Raw genomic sequence first — 21,773 nt, forward strand, 5'->3', positions numbered from 1 at the left:
GGACGAGGACGAGGAGCGGGGCTGGGCTGTCCACAGGCGGTTTTAAAGGCGGGCTCCGTCCTCCTCCACCAATTAGCGTTCTGTGCGCTCCAGGCTGGCCAACCCACAGGATGCGCGCCCCACCAATCCAATAAAGCCACCTGGACTTCAACACACATACATAACAGAAAAATACACCACTGGCCCTCTACAGGCCAGGGTGGGATAACAGGACAAATTACAAACACATATATACGACCTCAGGGTCGTAACACCAAAAGTCTCATTTTTCGATTAAAAGTTTTTGCGCTGGCAAGAGGTGGTTTTTGGGGCGTAGCACAAATGGTATGTCACACAAAACTGCAATGGAAAGACCTTTTATCGCAACTAGAGTCATGTGAATTTAAAAAATGGATGTTGATGAACATTACAACAAGCGAAGAAGAAGAAACTTGTCGCGGTATGTGTGAACACACCAGGAAACCCAAACATTTTTTAATTTAGTACGAGATAGAGGGGTAATATATAATAATAATGAATATATCTGTAAATCAATTCCATGTTTACGTTCGTCGCCATGCTTATGGAATGACTTTTTGTGTCATCTCGCGATAATAAATAAACAAATCATCGCATTTGTGATTTAATGGAAAAACTGACATGACACACTTCGTTTTTTTTGACACTTAGTAAATATCGGTAAAGTTTTGCGCAGATGTCCAATGGAAAAGCAACTAGTGAAATGTGCTGCCGTGAATTTTCTGTTTCAGTCCTAAAAGCTGCTGTCAGTATGAACTTGTGTTCCTTTTCTTCAGTGGTTTTTCTTTACTGTGTGTTTTAGGGTCAAAACAGCCTGCATTGGTATTTACTGATTATTTATTGTTGATAATTTAATGCATCTGTTCAAAGTAGCTTCCAATGATATTATATTTGTACACTGATTTATGTTTGTCACATTGCACTTTGGATGTGGGCTGATGTCTGTGGTAAGCTGCAAATGAGTTACCTGTAAGGCAGGGCTGTCAAACTCATTTTGGTTCAGTTCCATATTCAGCCCAGTTTGATCTCAAGTGGGCTAGACCAGTAAAATAATGACTTAATAACCTATAAATAATGACAAATCCAAGTTTTTCTTTATGTTTTAGTACAAAACCCCCAATTAAATTATGAAAATATTTACATTTTACAAAAAAGATGTGAATAACCTGAAAAAACAGAAATTTCATTTGAAAAATTAGTGCAATTTTAACAATATTATGCCTGGACTTATTATTTATACATGTACGTTTACACACAATGTTACACAAACCTTGGTAACAGGCAGAATATTGTGAAAAATTTGCAGTTAGGAACTAAAATTTGAACAATTTCTACAATATTCCATCTCTTATTATTAACACAACTACAGATCACAGTGGATCCATTAATGCACCAAACATTTAGTAACAGGTGGAATATTGTTCAAATTGCACATGTGAGGTTGAACATCTTTGTTTTTATTTATGTATTTATTTGCGTTTTATTGTGAAAGAATAGTTTTGTAAATGTAAATATTTTCACAGTGTAATGTTATTTTTTTCACTTACTTTTTTTCCACATTATTTTTCACCAAGAAAATTTGTTGTTGTCATTATTTATGGTTTATTGTGTTGTTATTTTGACTGTAGATCACATTGGTCTGTATGTGGAAGCTGAACCAAAAAGATTTGGACAACCTGGACTGTTCAGGTTCATTTTTGCACTTTTATCCTGTGGGCCGGAATGGAACCTTTGGCGGGCCAGATTTGGCCCCCGGGCCGCATGTTTGACACCTATGCTGTAAGGGATAAATAAAGTTTTCTGAATCTGAATTTGTTTGCATAGCATTAAAGTTGTGTTTTTTTGTTTTTGTTTTGTTTTGTTTGGGCTTTTTCAGTCAGTGGTATCTTGTGAGTTAAATCAGACCAGTATCATGCTGAGCCGTCATCATGGAGCTAAAAAAAACAATGTTGACATCTTTACACAGTTCGCAGACTTGGGTTTATTCCAGGTTGTGTCTTTGGCAGAAGAAAACAAATTTGTTTTTCAGCTTAGAGCAGTAGTGTTGCTGTGTGTTGGACCATGATACTCGGCAGTTAAAAATATCACAGGAATATAATCACATATTTGCAAGACGTTCTACAGTTTAGCAGCTGTATCATTCAAATTCTGTTTTTAATAATAATTTTGCAGATGACCTTTTGGCTCACGGCCTTGATTCAGTGCCATGTGTTCCCTGGATATTGACATCAGACTATTGAAGGGAGCATTGGCCCTCTGTCTGTGTAATGTAAAGACAGACGGATCAATATTTGAAGAGTGCATTTAAAGCTGCAGTGACTGTCATTATTCACACAGGTGATTGAATGAGCACGTGTAGAAAAGTGTCCTTTTACAGCTGCAATAACACCTGCCGTTGCACTGAAGCGGAAGATAAAGTCAGACTCAGGTATACACTGCAAAAATCTAAATCTTACCAAGTGTAGTTTTCTCATTTCTAGACAAAATATCTCATCACACTTAAAATAAGACATAATCACCTAAAGAGGAACTTTTCAGTGAGATATAACAACTTATTTTTAGACAACAGATCTAGAAAATCTCATTTCAAGAAATCTTACCAGGATAATTTTCACTTATTCCTTTGGCAGAATTTTTGGTTTTGAATTAAGCAAAAAAATCTTGAATTAAGCAAAAAAAAAAAAAAAAACTTGAATTAAGAAGAAAAAAATCTGAAATTCAGCAAAATAAATAAATAAATCTTGAATTAAGCAAAAAAATTCTTGAATTGAGCAAAAAAAAACCAACTTGAATTAAGTAAAAAAAAAAAAAAATCTTAAATTAAGCAAAAAACTATTTTGAATTAAGCAAAAAAAATCTTGAATTAAGCAAAAAATTGAATATAGTAAAAAAAAAAAAAATTTTAAATTGAGCAAAAAAAAAATCTTGAATTAAGCACAAAATATCTTGAATTAAGCAAAAAAACCAAACAAACTTGAATTAAGTAAAAAAAAAAAAAATCTTAAATTAAGCAAAAAAATCTTGAATTAAGCAAAAAAAAAAAAAAAAAAAACTTGAATTAAGAAGAAAAAAATCTGAAATTCAGCAAAAAAAAAAATAAATCTTGAATTAAGCAAAAAAAATTCTTGAATTGAGCAAAAAAAACAACAACTTGAATTAAGTAAAAAAAAAAAAAATCTTAAATTAAGCAAAAAACTATTTTGAATTAAGCAAAAAAAATCTTGAATTAAGCAAAAAATTGAATAAAGTAAAAAAAAAAAAAAATCGTAAATTGAGCAAAAAAAAATCTTGAATTAAGCACAAAATATCTTGAATTAAGCAAAAAAAAACAAACAAACTTGAATTAAGTAAAAAAAAAAAAAATCTTAAATTAAGCAAAAAATCTTGAATTAAGCAAAAAAAAAAACTTGAATTAACCAAAAAATCTTAAATTGAGCAAAACAAAACAAAACAAAAAAAAAACTCTTGAATTAAGCAAAAAAAATCTTAAACGATGCAAAAAAATTCTTGAATTGAGGAAAAAAAACCAAACAAACAAAACTTGGATTAAGTAAAAAAAATCTTAAATTAAGCAAAAAAAAAAAACCTTGAATTAAGCAAAAATAATTGAAATAAGTTAAAAAAAAAAAAAAAAAAAAAAAAATCTAAATTTAGCAACAACAACAAAAAAAAAAACTTAAGTGGAAAAAAAAATCAAATTAATTAACAAAAATCTTGAATTAAGTAAAAAAAAAAAAAATCTTAACTTAAGGGAAAAAAATCTTAAAGTAAGGGGAAAAAATCTTGAATTAAGCAAAAAAAAAAAAACTTGAATTAACTAAAAAATCTTAAATTGAGCAAAACAAAACAAAACAAAAAAAACTCTTGAATTAAGGAAAAAAAATCTTGAACGATGCAAAAAAATTCTTGAATTAAGCAAAAAAAAAACCAAACAAACAAAACTTGGATTAAGTAAAAAAAAAATCTTAAATTAAGCAAAAAAAAAACAACCTTGAATTAAGCAAAAATAATTGAAATAAGTAAAAAAAAAAGAGTTAACTTTAGCAAAAAAAAAAAAAAAAAAAAACTTAAGTGAGAAAAAAATTAAATTAAGCAAGAAAAATCTTGAATCAAGTAAAAAAAAAAAAAAAAATCTTAAATTAAGGGAAAAAAATCTTAAATTAAGGGGAAAAAAAATCTTGAATTAAGAAAAAAAAAAAAAAAAAAAATCTGCCAATGGAGCAAGTGAAAATTATCTTGGTAAGATTTCTTGAAATAACATTTTCAAGATCTATTGTCAAAAAATCAGTTCTTATATCTCACTGAAAAGTTCCTCTTTAGGTGATTCTGTCTTATTTGAAGTGTGATGAGATATTTGGACTAGAAATGAGAAAAATACACTCGGTAAGATTTTAATTTTTGCAGTGTATGCTCTGTATCCCATGTTGACCTCAATGTTGTTACTGCATTTACTTTACATAATAAATACATAGCTCTATTTTTAAATCAACAAGATAAACAATATACCTTCAATATTGAATTTCTATAACAATGAAATTCGACGTCTTTATTTTGCATAAACACAAAATATGCTTTAGAGGTGTTTGTTTACTGTAATCATAGGTATTCTGTTTGTCTAGCAAGGATTATATTTGCTGTTCTTGGAAAAATCATTACCGGAATGGACATGTTTTGCTGTGAAATATGTGGGGGGTTTTTTTGCAGAAAATGATACACATATATTAAAAACTACAGCCGAGAGCAACAAAATACTACAGTGTTCTATCAAAACAGGCAGTAAGAGGAAATGACCAAACATAGCACCATCCCATACGTTTACAGATCCCCTTCAGTAATTGGCTGGGACATGGACTGAGCCTGTCCACACCCCTAACACAAATCTGAGCCCAGTCCTGTCCTGAAGCCTCCTCTGAACCACATGAACTGAAGCTTTATTCTCAGTGTGACCTGAAAGATCACACACATCCATGAGGTTTTGTTCTGAAGCTAAACTGTCCGTTGAATAAAATCATAACCCTTTCGTGCATGAATTATGAGAACCTTAGTCAATAATTTTTTCCTGACTGTTTTTATTCCTTTTTAGGCACGAAAAAAAAAACAAACAATGCAAGTGAATTTTTTTTTAATGAACCTATTTTTCATGGAGTTCCAAAAATGTCTACTCAGCTGGACACCATGTGTTTAATTTTTGAAGCAAAGAAACATAAAATGCAAGATCAGAAAGTGATAAACTGTGAAAACTATGAAATAAAAACATTTTTAACCCTCCGGTATCCCGTCCAGCAAGGCCCTTACTAAGCACCAAGTGTGTCTTTTTGGCACACTTGTGGAATAACGTCAAAAAAATTTTCATACAGTTTGTTTTTCATTCTATTACACTTTTTTCTATTTCATCAACTTGAGCCGTAAATAAAAATACCAAATACTCAATAATTGTCACATTTTTTAACCCTTTAAATGCCGTTTTTGTAATGTAAACAAACCATTTTTTTTTTGCAAAAAACACAATTTTTTTTTCCAATATACTACATAAAAAGTGGATCACATATTATTTGATTTTTTCATCCTGGCATATGTCAGTGATTAACTCCAACACTGGTTAATTTACATTATGATTTTTGGCGCTAGGTCAAATGTTCAAAAATACTAGCATCTGTCACCAAGTGTGCGTAAAAGGCACACCTATAAATCAAACTATTAAATACTATATATTGATTTATTTTTCTGCTCTAATTTGATTTTATTTTTGTAAATCCAGGTCAGCCCTAATCATACATATCAAATGGGAGAAATCGTGCATTTTAGGCACACTTGGGAGACAGATGCTAGTCTTGTAATTTTCTTTTGTTTACAATGTGCACATTTTAGTTGGTGGCCAGAATTTTAAAGATCATGCACAAATGAACAACTTTTGAATTCTAACCTTATTTAAATTGTGAAAAATAATATGAAGTTTTTTAACACAAAGTGCAAAGTGTGCCTAAAAGGCGGAGGATTAATGCAGCTAATCTGATATTTTCTCACATTTTATCGTATTTACAATTTTTATAGCAATTAATTTACACTCAAACATGTTACTGCAGATCAGGTTTATCAAGAACAGTAAAGTTACAGTAATAGTATGAATGTCAGTGTATTATGGGATGGTGCATAAGTGTCCACTGTGTTGGCTGATATGAAACTAAAACAACAAAAGCCATGAATATATTAGAGAACAGCTGGAGAATAAACTGTCCACTGTGGTGACCACTGTGCATGAAAGGGTTAAAATCCTCTATGTAAATATTATTTTTCAGGAACATTGTAAATCTCTTTTAACTCATAAAGACCCAAATATTCATCACCAACTGAAAGCACCTACTGATCTAAACTGTTTAACACCTACTGATCCACTAATTCTATCAATCCATGTAAATAATTGGTGTAAAATGCAGTACTTTTCATGGTCATCACATATGACCCATTTGGACGATCAGAGGCTCTGTAGTTACCATGGAAACACCGTCATCTTAAACCCAGTGGATGGATACACTTGGTTTATGTTTATTTAATGATATTTTTGTCCCATTTTCTTCAGGTTTCTCTGTTTTGATGTAACAACCATTGAATTTTCTCTGAGTTTTCATGAACATCTGAACTAAAATAAGATATTAAATATAGGAAAATACATAATTTACAGTGAAAATGCAAAATATAGAGCACAATACTGTAATAAATAGTGATAAATTGTGGAGAGTAAAATTCATTTGGGAACTGACACAATAGTAACACTGGGTCTTTATGGGTTAAAGCCAGTGCAAATGGGTTATTTGCACTGGCTTTTAATACAAGTGTGGGACTTTTGATTTGTTTTATTTTCTGGTTGTATTTTTAGAGACTATTTCATTATTGTGTACTTGTTTTATCAGTTTTAGTATATCTTAGCTTTTATATCCATCTGTTTTTATTAGTTTTATTATATTTTGCATTTTTCTATATCCTCCTGAGACCCAGTAAGCCACAGGTGTCAAACATGCGGTCCGGGGCCCAAATCTGGCCCACCAAAGGTTCCATTCTGGCCCTGGAGGATGAAAGTGCAAAAATGAACCTGAACAGTCCAGGTTGTCCAAATCATTTTGGTTCAGGTTCCACATACAGACCAATGTGATCTACAGTCAAAATAACACAATAACCCATAAATAATGACAACGACAAATTTTCTTTGTGAAAAATTATGTGGAAAAAATGTAAGTGAAAAAAAAAAAACATTACACTGTGAAAATATTTACATTTACAAAACTATTCTGTCACAATAAAACACAAATAAATGCGTAAATAAAAACAAAGATGAACAACCCGAAATGTGCAATTTGAACAATATTCCACCTGTTACTAAATGTTTGGTGCATTTATGGATCCACTGTGATCTGTAGTTGTGTTAATAATAATAACAGATGGAATATTGTAGAAATTGTTCAAATTTTAGTTCCAAAATCCAAAATTTTCACAATATTCTGCCTGTTACCAAATGTTTATGGAACACTGTGTGTAACATACATGTAGAAATAATAAGTTGAGTCATCATATTGTTAAAATGGCACTAATTTTTCAAATGAAATTTCTGTTTTTTCAGGTTATTCACATCTTTTTTGTAAAATGTAAATATTTTCATCATTTTATTGGGTTGTTTTGTACTAAAACAAAAAGAAAAACTTGGATTTGTCATTATTTATAGGTTATTAAGTCATTATTTTACTGGTCTGGTCTGCTTGAGATCAAATTGGGCTAAATATTGAACTGAACAAAAATGAGTTTGACACCCCTGCAGTAAGCAAAAGTTTTTTTTTTGTTTTTTTTTTATTTAAATAATTGCCGTGATTGGAAACCATATGATGCCACAGTTTTTCAGTGTTTTTTTTTATTTTTTTTTTTATGAAATGTCTTTTGCAGTGGACAGTTTTTTGTTTTTTGTTTTTTAATAAAGATGTGAAATTCTTGTCCACTACAGAGGACAAAAATTAATAGCTGGGTCTCAGGAGCATATCCTTGTGCAGCACTTTGGACACTTTGCATTGTTGTAAATGTGATATAGAAATAAACCTGACCTTGACCTCACGAAAAAAAAAATTATTAGACCACCCCTTGTTTTCTTCAATTGCTTGTTCATTTTAATGCCTGGTACAACTAAAGCTACATTTGTTTGGACAATTATAATGATAACAACAAAAATAGCTCATCATAGTTTAATTTCAGAGCTGATATCTATCCATTTTCCATGTTTTCTTAATAGTAACCAAAATCACTTCATTTCTTCCATCATTATCTATGGCATTGTACTGACAAAAACAGTGCTTTTAGACATTCCATGTTTTCTTTTGTGTCTGTTTTAGTCACATGATACACACAGGAGTTAGTACTGGATTACATAACTATTCTTTTTGATGACTTTTGATGGTTTAATATTTTTTTTCATGACTGTATATGAAATCTTTCCTTAGAGCCTGTTTTTGTCTTGTGACATCCTCATGTGACAAACCTCTTTGAAATGCATAAATCCAACCTTACTTTGTAATATTTTTTCAATACAATGTAGTGTTTTTCTGAAATGTATAAATCAGTCCTCCTACAGTTTATTTACAACACACTTGAATCAACAATTCACTCCATATTAGTGTCATTTTACATCTGCTGTATAACATTCCTTTTATGCTTTTGTTAATAATCTATTTTTGACATTAGGATTCCCTAAAAATAGAAAACAGATTTTGCTCAGATCTTGCTGTCACACGGCACCACAGTGTCACAGTGTAGATGCTGCTGTTGGCAGACAGTTGCATCAGTGCTGTCTTGAAATGAGTTTTGACAACTTTTTTAATATTTTGCACCAGAGCTGAGAGACAGAACAGCTGAGAAAAGCACACTGGCTGCTGGTTTTATTCTAGTTCTACTATAGAAGCTTCAGTCCATTTTAGAGTAGGTTCAAAATAATAAGGCTATCATCTGTCATAACTGAATATTTTCTTGAATTATTTAAAACACAGGTGTCAAACAAAACCAGCCCTCCAAAGGTTCCGATCTGGCCTTCGGCATGATTTTATGGAGTACAAAAATTACACTGAAGATATAAACAGTCCAGGGTGTTGAACTGGTTTTATCCCAATGTGATCTAAAGTAAAATAATAGTCTATTAACCCTTACAATAAAATGTAAACAACCTGAAAATAAATTACAATTTGAACAATATTCTGTCTGTTACTAAATGTTTTGTGGATTTGTAGATCCGATTTGTAAGTTGTGTTAATAAGTTGACACATAATATTGTAGACATTCTTATTTTAGTTCCACATTCCAAACTTCAAAATTTCAACAGTGTTATGTTTGTGTAACATTGTATGTAATGTACATGTACAAGTGATAAGCTGAGGCATAATATTGTCAAAATTTAGCTTATTTTTCTTAAGAAATTACATTTTTTTCTGGTTATTCACATCTTTTTTGGTGAAAAGATAGTTTGTAAATGTAAATATTTTCATAATTTAATGGTTTTATTGCACTAAAATGAAGACAAAAACTGGCAGTTGTCATTATTTATAGGTTTTTATGCTATTATTTTAATGGTTTGGCCTGCTTGAGATTTAATTAGGCTGAATGTGGCCCCTGAATTAAAAATGAGTTTGACACCCCTGATTTAAAACAAGTGGTGCCAGGCACAACAAACCCCACCCCTCGCCTTGCTTATTTTGGCATCAATCCAGCTGATGTCATCATGTTTATGCGTGGGCTGATGTTTGCATATCAGTTTTCTCTATATATGTGCTAAGTTTGAAGCAAATTGAAACAAAATTGATGTTTTTATAGACATGTGAAATTTTGCCCAGTATAAGTAAATGAGAGAAGATTGTTTTTTTTCTTTAATTCCTAAAAAAATTTGAACTTTAACCTACTTTTCCCAAAATATAATGACATCTGTCCCAGGTCACTGGCAATCTATAAACCAAATATGGTTTGAATTCAACCAATAGTTTTGCTGCTAAAGACATGTCAATTTTTGCCCATTATAAGTGAATGGGGAAAAAAAATTTTTTTTTAAATGACAGAAAAATTTGATCTTTCACCTACTTTTCCTAAAATGTAATGACATCTATTCTGGGTCACTGGCAATCTATAAACCCAATTTGGTATGAGCTCAATCAACAGTTTTCCTGCTACAGACATTTAAGATTTTGCCCATTATAAGTAAATGGGGAAAATGTTTTACTTTTTTTAAATTCAGAAAAATTTGAACTTTCACCTACTTTTCCTAAAATGTAATGACATCTATTCTGGGTCACTGGCAATCTATAAAACAAATTTGGTATGAATTCAAGCAATAGTTTTCCTGCTATAGACATTTGAAATTTTGCCCGATATAAATAAAAGGGGGGAAAAAAAGATTTTAAAAATTCAGAAAAAATTTGAACTTTGACCTACTTTTCCCAAAATGTAATAACATCTATTCTGGGTCACTGGCAATCTATCAACCAAATTTGATATTAATTCAACCAAAAGTTTTGCTGCTAGAGTGTTAACAAACAAACAAAAAAAGAAATACAGAAACAAACAAACTGTACCAAAAACAGTCCCCCTTGCCTCCCCTTCGGGGGTAGGGAAACAAAACATAAAAACAAAAAGCCAATCTACACAATCACAGTCCACGCATGACATGAGGTTGGATAATACATGTTCAGTTAAGCAGTAAATTCCCATTATTGATATCTTTTTGTTTTTGTCGTTTATCACTTATTGTGTGCTGAGAGAAAACAGAGAGCAAAACATCTTATCTAGTGTTGTTTTTGTTTGGAGAGAATTGCAACACACACACACACACACACACAAACACACAAACACAAATGTAGGTGAAAAAAATAAAGCCAAAACTGTAAATGCATTGTTTTATTTTAATCTTTATTCACTGGTTTTCACACAAGGAAAAACAGGTTCTTCTTCTTCTTCTTCTTCTTCTTCTTCTTCTTCTTCTTCTTCTTCTTCTTCTTCTTCTTCTTCTTCTTCTTCTTCTTCTTCTTCTTCTGTGACCTCTGGGTTCAGTTTTACATGAAAGCCAAATTCATTAATCAAAAAAATATTTACAATATGTTACTTGCATTGAGTAACCTTACATTTAATTGCAGGTACTCTTCAGTCTGTAGTGAAGTATGTTCTAAAAGTGAGTTCCACTGTTGTCTGTTCAATCAGACAGTTCTATGACTGTGGTTTTTTGCTCCCTCTAGTGAATCATCATGTTCCTGCAGAATAACACTGTGGATAACCTCCTGGTGATGATCCATATTAACCCTTTCATGCATACTGGTCACTCCAGTGGACAGTTCTTCTACAGCCGTTCTCTTGTGTATTCATGGGTATTGTTGTTTTAGTTTCATATCAGCCAACACAGTGGACACTTATGCACCATCCCATAATACACTGACATTCATACCATTACTGTAACTTTCCTGTTCTTTTATCTAAATCAGTTGCTAATTGTTATTAGACTGTAATTTTTTTAATTTTTTTTTTTTGCGCATTATCTGAGTGAATAATAACTAGTAATATAGTGTGTTCAAATGTGAGAAAACATCATATTAGCACCATTAACCTCCTGAGACCCAAGAAAATGAAAAATTTAGCTTTTTTTTTTTTTTCCATTGAACAGTTGTCTTGATTGGAAATCGCATAATGCTGCAGTTTTTTTTGTTTTTTTTGTTTGTTTGTTTGTTTGTTTTTTAGATACATTTTTTAAAATCATTTTTTAAAATTTATTTATTTTTAATGGAATATCCTTTGTAGTGGACAGCATTTTTTAAGTGAAATTGTCAAACTTTTGTCCCCTACACAGGGCAAAAATGCATTGCTGGGTCTCAAGAGGTTAAAAATGTTTTTATTTCATAGTTTTCACACAGTATGTCAGTAAATGTATGTTTCTTTGCTTCAAAAACTAAATGCATGGTGTCCAGCTGAGTGTACATTTTTGTAACGCCATGAAAAATACGTTCATAAAAAAAAAAAAAAAAAAAAAATCACATTGTTTTTTTTTCATGCCTACATGTGAATAAAAACACTTTGGAAAAAAAATCTTGATCAAGGTTCTCATAATTCATGCACAAAAGGGTTAAGACAAAAGATTGGTCTGTTGTGGTATGTTTAGGTAAGACACGAGAGAAGATGTACTCTTTTCTCATTTATACTTTATTATTGATTAACTAAGGCAGGGGTGTCAAACATGTGGCCCGGGGGCCAAATGTGGCCCGCCAAAGGGTCCAGTTTGGCCCCTGGGATGTTTTTGCTAAGTGCAAAAATTCCACAGTCTTGAATTGAATTTGAAAAAAAAAAAAAAAATTAGCTTGAATTAAGGAAAAAAATCTTGAATTAAGCCAAAAAAAATCAAAAAAACAAAAAAAAAACCTTCAATTAAGTAAAAACAAAATCTTGAATTAAGCCAAAAAAAACCCTCAAATTTAGCAAAAAATCTTGAATTAAGCCACAAAAAAAAATTAAAAAATTCTTCAATTAAGTAAAAAGAAATCTTCAATTAAGCCAAAAAAAAAAAAAAAATCTCAAATTTAGCAAAAAATCTTGAATTAAGCCAAAAGAAATCTTCAATTAAGTAAAAAAAAAAAAAAAAAAATCTTGAATTAAGCCAAAAAAATCTTTAATTAAGTTTAAAAAAATTTTTTGAATTAAGCAAAAAAAAAAAAAAATCTTCAATTAAGTAAAAAAAATTGTGAATTAAGCAAAAAAAAAAAAAACTTCAATTAAGTGAAAAAATCTTGAATTTAGCTAAAAAAATCTTCAATTAAGCCAAAAAAAATCTTCAATTAAGTAAAAAAAATCTTGAACTGAGCAAAAAAAAAAAAAAAAAATCTTCAATTAAGTAAAAACATCTTGAATTAAGCAAAAAAAAAGTCTAGAATTATGAATTTTTTTTTTCTTTGTTTTAGTGCAAAAAATAACATTAAATTATGAAAATATTTACATTTCCAAACTATCCTGTAACACTAAAATGTGAATAACCTGAACAAATATGAACAACCTGAAATGTCTAAAGAAAATTAGGCACAATTTTAATAATTTTTCTGCCTGTTCCTCAGTGTTTAGTGTCTTTGTAGATCTGATCCACAATGCACATGGACAAATGATTAACTTGAAGAATAATATTGCTAAAATTGCACTAAATTTTCTCACGTTTTTTAATTTAATTTTTTTTTTTTTTTTGATAGTTTATAAAAGTAAGTATTTTCATAATTTAATGTTTTTTTTTTTGTTTTTTTTTTACATGAAAACAAAGACAAAAATGTGGAGTTGCCATTATTCATAGGTTATTCTGTTATTATTTTTCTGGTCCGGCCCACTGCAGATCAAATGTAGCTGAATATGGAACTGAACTGAAATGAGTTTGACACCCCTGAACTGATGATGATGATTAACTTGAAGAATAATATTGCTAAAATTGCACTAAATTTTCTCACGTTTTTTAATTTATTTTTTTTTTTTTTTTTTTTTTTGATAGTTTATAAAAGTAAGTATTTTCATAATTTAATGTTTTTTTTTTGTTTTTTTTTACATGAAAACAAAGACAAAAATGTGGAGTTGCCATTATTCATAGGTTATTCTGTTATTATTTTTCTGGTCCGGCCCACTGCAGATCAAATGTAGCTGAATATGGAACTGAACTGAAATGAGTTTGACACCCCTGAACTGATGATGATGATTAACTTGAAGAATAATATTGCTAAAATTGCACTAAATTTTCTCACGTTTTTTAATTTAATTTTTTTTTTTTTTTTTTTTTTGATAGTTTATAAAAGTAAGTATTTTCATAATTTAATGTTTTTTTTTTGTTTTTTTTTACATGAAAACAAAGACAAAAATGTGGAGTTGCCATTATTCATAGGTTATTCTGTTATTATTTTTCTGGTCCGGCCCACTGCAGATCAAATGTAGCTGAATATGGAACTGAACTGAAATGAGTTTGACACCCCTGAACTGATGATGATGATTAACTTGAAGAATAATATTGCTAAAATTGCACTAAATTTTCTCACGTTTTTTAATTTAATTTTTTTTTTTTTTTTTGATAGTTTATAAAAGTAAGTATTTTCATAATTTAATGTTTTTTTTTTGTTTTTTTTTTACATGAAAACAAAGACAAAAATGTGGAGTTGCCATTATTCATAGGTTATTCTGTTATTATTTTTCTGGTCCGGCCCACTGCAGATCAAATGTAGCTGAATATGGAACTGAACTGAAATGAGTTTGACACCCCTGAACTGATGATGATGATTAACTTGAAGAATAATATTGCTAAAATTGCACTAAATTTTCTCACGTTTTTTAATTTAATTTTTTTTTTTTTTTTTTTTTTTGATAGTTTATAAAAGTAAGTATTTTCATAATTTAATGTTTTTTGTTTTTTTTTTTACATGAAAACAAAGACAAAAATGTGGAGTTGCCATTATTCATAGGTTATTCTGTTATTATTTTTCTGGTCCGGCCCACTGCAGATCAAATGTAGCTGAATATGGAACTGAACTGAAATGAGTTTGACACCCCTGAACTGATGATGATGATTAACTTGAAGAATAATATTGCTAAAATTGCACTAAATTTTCTCACGTTTTTTAATTTAATTTTTTTTTTTTTTTTGATAGTTTATAAAAGTAAGTATTTTCATAATTTAATGTTTTGTTTTTTTTTTTTTTTTACATGAAAACAAAGACAAAAATGTGGAGTTGCCATTATTCATAGGTTATTCTGTTATTATTTTTCTGGTCCGGCCCACTGCAGATCAAATGTAGCTGAATATGGAACTGAACTGAAATGAGTTTGACACCCCTGAACTGATGATGATGATTAACTTGAAGAATAATATTGCTAAAATTGCACTAAATTTTCTCACGTTTTTTAATTTAATTTTTTTTTTTTTTTTTTTTTTGATAGTTTATAAAAGTAAGTATTTTCATAATTTAATGTTTTGTTTTTTTTTTTTTTTACATGAAAACAAAGACAAAAATGTGGAGTTGCCATTATTCATAGGTTATTCTGTTATTATTTTTCTGGTCCGGCCCACTGCAGATCAAATGTAGCTGAATATGGAACTGAACTGAAATGAGTTTGACACCCCTGAACTGATGATGATGATTAACTTGAAGAATAATATTGTTAAAATTGCACTAAATTTTCTCACGTTTTTTAATTTAAATTTTTCTTTTTTTTTTTTTTGATACTTTATAAAAGTAAGTATTTTCATAATTTAATGTTTTTTGTTTTTTTTTTTACATGAAAACAAAGACAAAAATGTGGAGTTGCCATTATTCATAGGTTATTCTGTTATTATTTTTCTGGTCCGGCCCACTGCAGATCAAATGTAGCTGAATATGGAACTGAACTGAAATGAGTTTGACACCCCTGAACTGATGATGATGATTAACTTGAAGAATAATATTGTTAAAATTGCACTAAATTTTCTCACGTTTTTTAATTTAAATTTTTCTTTTTTTTTTTTTTGATACTTTATAAAAGTAAGTATTTTCATAATTTAATGTTTTTTGTTTTTTTTTTTTACATGAAAACAAAGACAAAAATGTGGAGTTGCCATTATTCATAGGTTATTCTGTTATTATTTTTCTGGTCCGGCCCACTGCAGATCAAATGTAGCTGAATATGGAACTGAACTAAAATGAATTTGACACCCCTGAACTAAGGGGTTTTATGCATAAACAGCAAATACATAAAAACTCATACCTATTCAGCACAGTTATATATTATGTGCTTATCAGTAAACAAGCCCAAACATGCTCTTTTTAAGCGATTGGCGGCAATGTTTCTCATCCTCACTACTTCAACAATAACAGGTCAGTGAGGGTATTGAGTTGCAATTTGGCATTATAGAAACAACAGCAACCTCAGACTACTTTATTGCTGCGTCAGCTCCCCCAAGGTCTGTATTGTACACACTCTTAGGCAGAGATAAACACTCCATGTGCTTATAGAAACAGGTGTCAGGCTTCAGGAAGACACACATGCACACGCATACACACACAGTTAATTATTTATCCACTCACTCAGATGCTGACATACACACCACCCTACCTGTAGTGTCACTTTAGACTACGCAGGAGATGTTACTATCACAGGTGGTGATGGATGACTATTTGTCTTCAGAGACATATGCAGTGAAGGATAAAAATGTAGTAGAATTTAATCATGTGTAATAATAGGGCTATGTTCAAGTGCAGTTCCCACAATTTTAAACCACCTTTTAACCCCCATAGAGCTAAATAACTAAAAACATCTGCGGCTCTAAGACCTTTAATAACTTCTGAGCCACTAATCTTATCGAATAATTCTAGTAAAATACAGTTTGTTTTCTTTTCGTCAGCATCACATGTTCATCAAACATCAAAACACCATTCATCAACGTTATTGCGTCACGGATAAAAAACTATATTGGTTGAAAATACTTGTTTTTATGTTCAGTTAATGACTGTTTTGCTTAAAAAGCCAGTTTTAGCTCTGTTCTGTTGTAATAACCTCTGATTTTACTATTAAGTTTTATAAACATTTACACGGTCAGTGAATCAAATATAGGAAAAAAGCTGCTGGATTGTATTTTTCTGCAGATAATGTTACAATAAATGGAAAAAAAAAAATCATTTGATGTAGAAGTAAATCACCAGGAAATGTAAAGCATAAATATCCTGTGGATTTAATTTTTTTTTTTTTTTTTAGGTCTTTAAGAGTGAAACAAGCAAAAACAAACTACTATAACTCCTATATTTTCTTTTTAATGAATTTACTATTAAGTTTTACAAACATTTACACGGTCAGTGAATTAAATATAGGAAAATAACTGCTGGATTGTATTTTTCTGCAGATAATGTTACAATAAATGGGAAAAAAATCACTTGATGTAGAAGGAAATCACCAGGAAATGTAAAGCATAATTTTCCTGTGGATTTTTTTTTTCTTTTTTTTTTTTTTTAGGTCTTTAAGGGTTAAACAAGTAAAAACAAACCACATCTATGACTCCTATTTTTTTTTTCCAACTTTATTAACAACATTTGAGTACACAGTACAACATTTTAAACAAACAACAAGATGTCAAAAGGGAAAAGCATTTGAACATATAAGTTTAAGAAAATAATGCATAGTTTTAAAAATACAAAGCATAATATATAAATAATAGTAAAAAAATAAATGAATAAAAAAAAGCAAATAAATAAAAAATAATAATTCTAACAAATATGAATAAATTAATAAATGCAACAGAGAGTTCAGTCAGTATTAAAAAATTGTTTATAAATAATTGAGGTGTAAGTGCTTTTTTTTTTTTCTTTTTTAATTATAAATGAGTTCTAAAGATTTAATATAATTTCCAAATTCTAATAGGAAGATTTTAAAATTTGGGAGTGTTTTAGTATATCTGTTTTTATGTATATGAAATTTTCCAAATAATATGAACAAATTTACAATAAATTCTAGATTGTTAGTATCATGTTTAAAATAAGTAATTACAATTTGGGATGTTATATTTATTTTTATGTTACTTTTACATATGATATAATTTTCCATTTTGGACCAAAAGTCAGAAGAATATTTACATAAAAAGAATAGGTGTAGTGTAGTTTCAGATTCAGATTGACAAAAGTTGCATATTTCTTCCACAACATAAAATCGACACAAAATAGCGCTGGAGGGATATATGTTATGTCAAAGTTTGAACTTCTATAACTCCTATATTTTCTTTTTAATGCATCTTTAGCATCACAAAAAGAAGCACCTCACAAAATCCCCACATATGACAGAAGCCTCTTCTTTTTTTTTTTTTTTTAAATGTACTATTTTGTGTGTAATGCACATGTACAAGTGATAAGTTGAGGCGTAATATTGTTAAAATTTAGTTTATTTTTCTTAAGGAATGACATTTTTTTCTGGTTATTCACATCATTTTGGTGAAAAGATAGTTTGTAAATGTAAATATTTTCATAATTTAATGGTTTTATCGCACTAAAATGAAGACAAAAACTGAGAGTTGTCATTATTTATAGGTTTTTATGCTATTATTTTAATGGTTTGGCCTGCTTGAGATTGAATTAGGCTGAATGTGGCCCCTGAATTAAAATGAGTTTGACACCCCTGATTTAAAACAAGTGGTGCCAGGCACAACAAACCCCGCCCCTCGCTTATATCGTTGCTTATTTTGGCATCGATCCAGCTGATGTCATCATGTCTATGCGTGGGCTGATGTCTCATATCAATTGCCTTTATATATGTGCCAAGTTTGAAGTAAACTGAAACAAAATTGATGTTTTTTATAGACATGTCAAATTTAGGCCATTATAAGTAAATGGGAGAAAATAAAAGATGTTAAAAAATCATTAAAAATTTCAACTTTGACCTACTTTTCCCAAAATGTAATGACATTTATTCTTGGTCACTGGCAATCTATAAACCCAATTTGGTTTGAATTCAACCGATAGTTTTGCTGCTACAGACATGTAAATTTTTGCCCATTATAAGTAAATGGGAAAAAATAAATAAAAAAATAAGAAAATTAAAAAAAAAAAAATTGAACTTTCACCTACTTTTCCTAAAATGTAATGACATGTATTCTGGGTCACTATCAATCTATAAACCAAATCTGGTATGAATTCAACCAACAGTTTTCCTGCTACAGACATTTGAGATTTTGCCCATTATAAGTAAATGGGAAAAAATAAATAAATAAGAAAATTAAAAAAAAAAAATTGAACTTTCACCTACTTTTCCTAAAATGTAATGACATTTATTCTGGGTCACTGGCAATCTATAAACCAAATTTGGTATGAATTCAACCAAAAGTTTTCCCACTACAGACATTTGAGATTTTGCCCATTATAAGTAAATGGGAAATTTTTTTTTTTTTTTTTAATTCAAAAACATTTGAACTAAAATGTAATGACATTTATTCTGGGTCACTGGCAATCTTTAAACCAAATTTGGTGTGAATTCAATTAATAGTTTTCCTGCTACAGACATTTGAGATTTTGCCCATTATAAGTAAATGGGAATTTTTTTTTTTTTTTTTTTTAAATTAAAAAAAAATTGAACTTTCACCTACTTTTCCTAAAATGTAATGACATTTATTCTGGGTCACTGGCAATCTATAAACCAAATTTGGTATGAATTCAATCAATAGTTTTCCTGCTACAGACATTTCAGATTTTGCCCATTATAAATAAATGGGGAAAAAAAAGTTAAAAAATTCAGAAACATATGACAGAAGCCTCTTCTTTTTTTCTTTTAAAATGTACTATTTGAAGGCTGTGAGTGGAGCTTTTGAGCTTTTGCCTGACTTGTGTAACGTTTATTTAAGATATTGGGCTAATAATAGTCTCCAGTGATAATTTTCCACAGGACGCTCCTGTGACTGTTTCTGCAATAGATGTGGACGAATCCATTCAGTTTGTAGGGGGGTGTTGGAATATTACGCGTACACGACAAACCACATTTATAAAGAAAAACACCTTTAACTCAATCTATCAAATATATATGTGTATATTAAAGTTCTTTTTTATACTATAAATCAAATTATATGTTGATTAAATGGTGTTTTCCCTCTCTTGGAGACAGCTCACCCCTTTAGTTGTGACTTGGGTGAGTCGGATGAAAACCGAGCTGTGTGCCACATCTTCCTCTGAAGGATAAAGCCGCTACACCGGGATGTGGAGGTAGGACCGAGTCCAGAAAAACGCAGATTAAAAGCAGGTTTTAGGCACTTGTGTTAAACTTTATCGGATTTATAGTTCCAAGTGTGAAAACGACCACGAAACACGCCCCCGTGTGGCTTCTGTCCTGTTGTTTGGCGGACTTCAGTGAGTAGGAGGTTCAGGAGTGTTCAGGTCAGTGAAGTTAACGGTGAAGTTGGACCGGACCGAAGAACCGGAAGAACCAACAAAACTAACCCCACCAGAGGTAAGTCTGAGTGAGTTAAAGGAGAAATGTATTTAATGCCTGTGTCCGTTATGTTCAGTGTTACATTCTGGGGCATAAAAGGTTTTACGAGGGTTACACCCATCCACAGCAGCCTTCACCTCAAGTGCATGTGTTCAAGTGGGCTCTTATTAAAACACAGAACCCCACTCCAAAAAAAAATAATAATAATAATAATAATAACACTTACCCATAATATTTAAATCCCTATCACCTAAAAAAAAAAAAAAAAAAAAAAAAAAAAAAATCTAATGTTTTTTGCATTAACTGAATCTGGGTGATGAGCTACTATTATTAAAAAAATATTAATATGTAAGTTATCATTGATATCACCCTTGTAGTCACAAAAAGGCAAGAACACACTCTTTAAAGTTATCAGTAGAAATATATGAATGTGTAACTGCCAGTATAACTTCATATTAACATATATTTAAAAAAACAAAAAAAAACAAAACGTCATTAATAACTATTATTAAAAAAAATATTAATATGTAAGTTATCATTGATATCACCCTTGTAGTCACAAAAAAGGCAAGGACACACTCTTTAAAGTTACCAGTAGAAATATATAAATGTGTAACTGCCAGTATAACTTCATATTAACATATATTAAAAAAAAAAAAAAAAAAAGTCATTAATGTTTGTCTTTTTGCATCAACTGAAACTGGATGATGAGCTACTATTATTAAAAAATTATTAATATTTAAGTTATCATTGATATCACCCTTGTAGTCCCAAAAAGGCAAGAACACACTCTTTAAAGTTATCAGTAGAAATATATGAATGTGTAACTGCCAGTATAACTTCATATTAACATATATTTAAAAAAACAAAAAAAACAAAACGTCATTAATAACTATTATTAAAAAAAATATATTAATATGTAAGTTATCATTGATATCACCCTTGTAGTCACAAAAAAGGCAAGGACACACTCTTTAAAGTTACCAGTAGAAATATATAAATGTGTAACTGCCAGTATAACTTCATATTAACATATATTAAAAAAAAAAAAAAAAAAAAGTCATTAATGTTTGTCTTTTTGCATCAACTGAAACTGGATGATGAGCTACTATTATTAAAAAATTATTAATATTTAAGTTATCATTGATATCACCCTTGTAGTCCCAAAAAGGCAAGAACACACTCTTTAAAGTTATCAGTAGAAATATATGAATGTGTAACTGCCAGTATAACTTCATATTAACATATATTTAAAAAAACAAAAAAAAACAAAACGTCATTAATAACTATTATTAAAAAAAATATTAATATGTAAGTTATCATTGATATCACCCTTGTAGTCACAAAAAAGGCAAGGACACACTCTTTAAAGTTACCAGTAGAAATATATAAATGTGTAACTGCCAGTATAACTTCATATTAACATATATTTAAAAAAAAAAAAAAAAAAGTCATTAATGTTTGTCTTTTTGCATCAACTGAAACTGGATGATGAGCTACTATTATTAAAAAATTATTAATATTTAAGTTATCATTGATATCACCCTTGTAGTCACAAAAAGGCAAGAACACACTCTTTAAAGTTATCAGTAGAAATATATGAATGTGTAACTGCCGGTATAACTTCACATTAACATATATTAAAAAAAAACAAAACAAAACAAAAAAAAAAGTCATTAATGTTTGTCTTTTTGCATCAACTGAAACTGGATGATGGGCTACTATTATTTAAAAAAAATATTAATATGTAAGTTATCATTGATATCACCCTTGTGGTCAGAAAAAGGCAAGAATACATTCCTCAC

At 29.9% G+C, this 21,773-nt stretch overlaps 1 protein-coding gene across 1 annotated transcript in view; it reads left to right on the forward strand.

Annotated features, from left to right (window-relative positions):
• The first annotated feature begins 19,707 nt into the window (after positions 1–19,707).
• The window catches only part of hpcal1 (hippocalcin-like 1), a 36,259-nt gene continuing 34,193 nt past the window's right edge, over positions 19,708–21,773 (forward strand). Inside the window, exon 1 of the mRNA XM_030128811.1 lies at positions 19,708–19,986. The gene's annotated coding sequence lies outside the window, so the exon portion shown is untranslated. The remainder of the gene's footprint in view (positions 19,987–21,773) is intronic.

Source organism: Sphaeramia orbicularis, chromosome 24 (genome assembly GCF_902148855.1).
Source record: "Sphaeramia orbicularis chromosome 24, fSphaOr1.1, whole genome shotgun sequence".
Taxonomy (NCBI): domain Eukaryota; kingdom Metazoa; phylum Chordata; class Actinopteri; order Kurtiformes; family Apogonidae; genus Sphaeramia; species Sphaeramia orbicularis.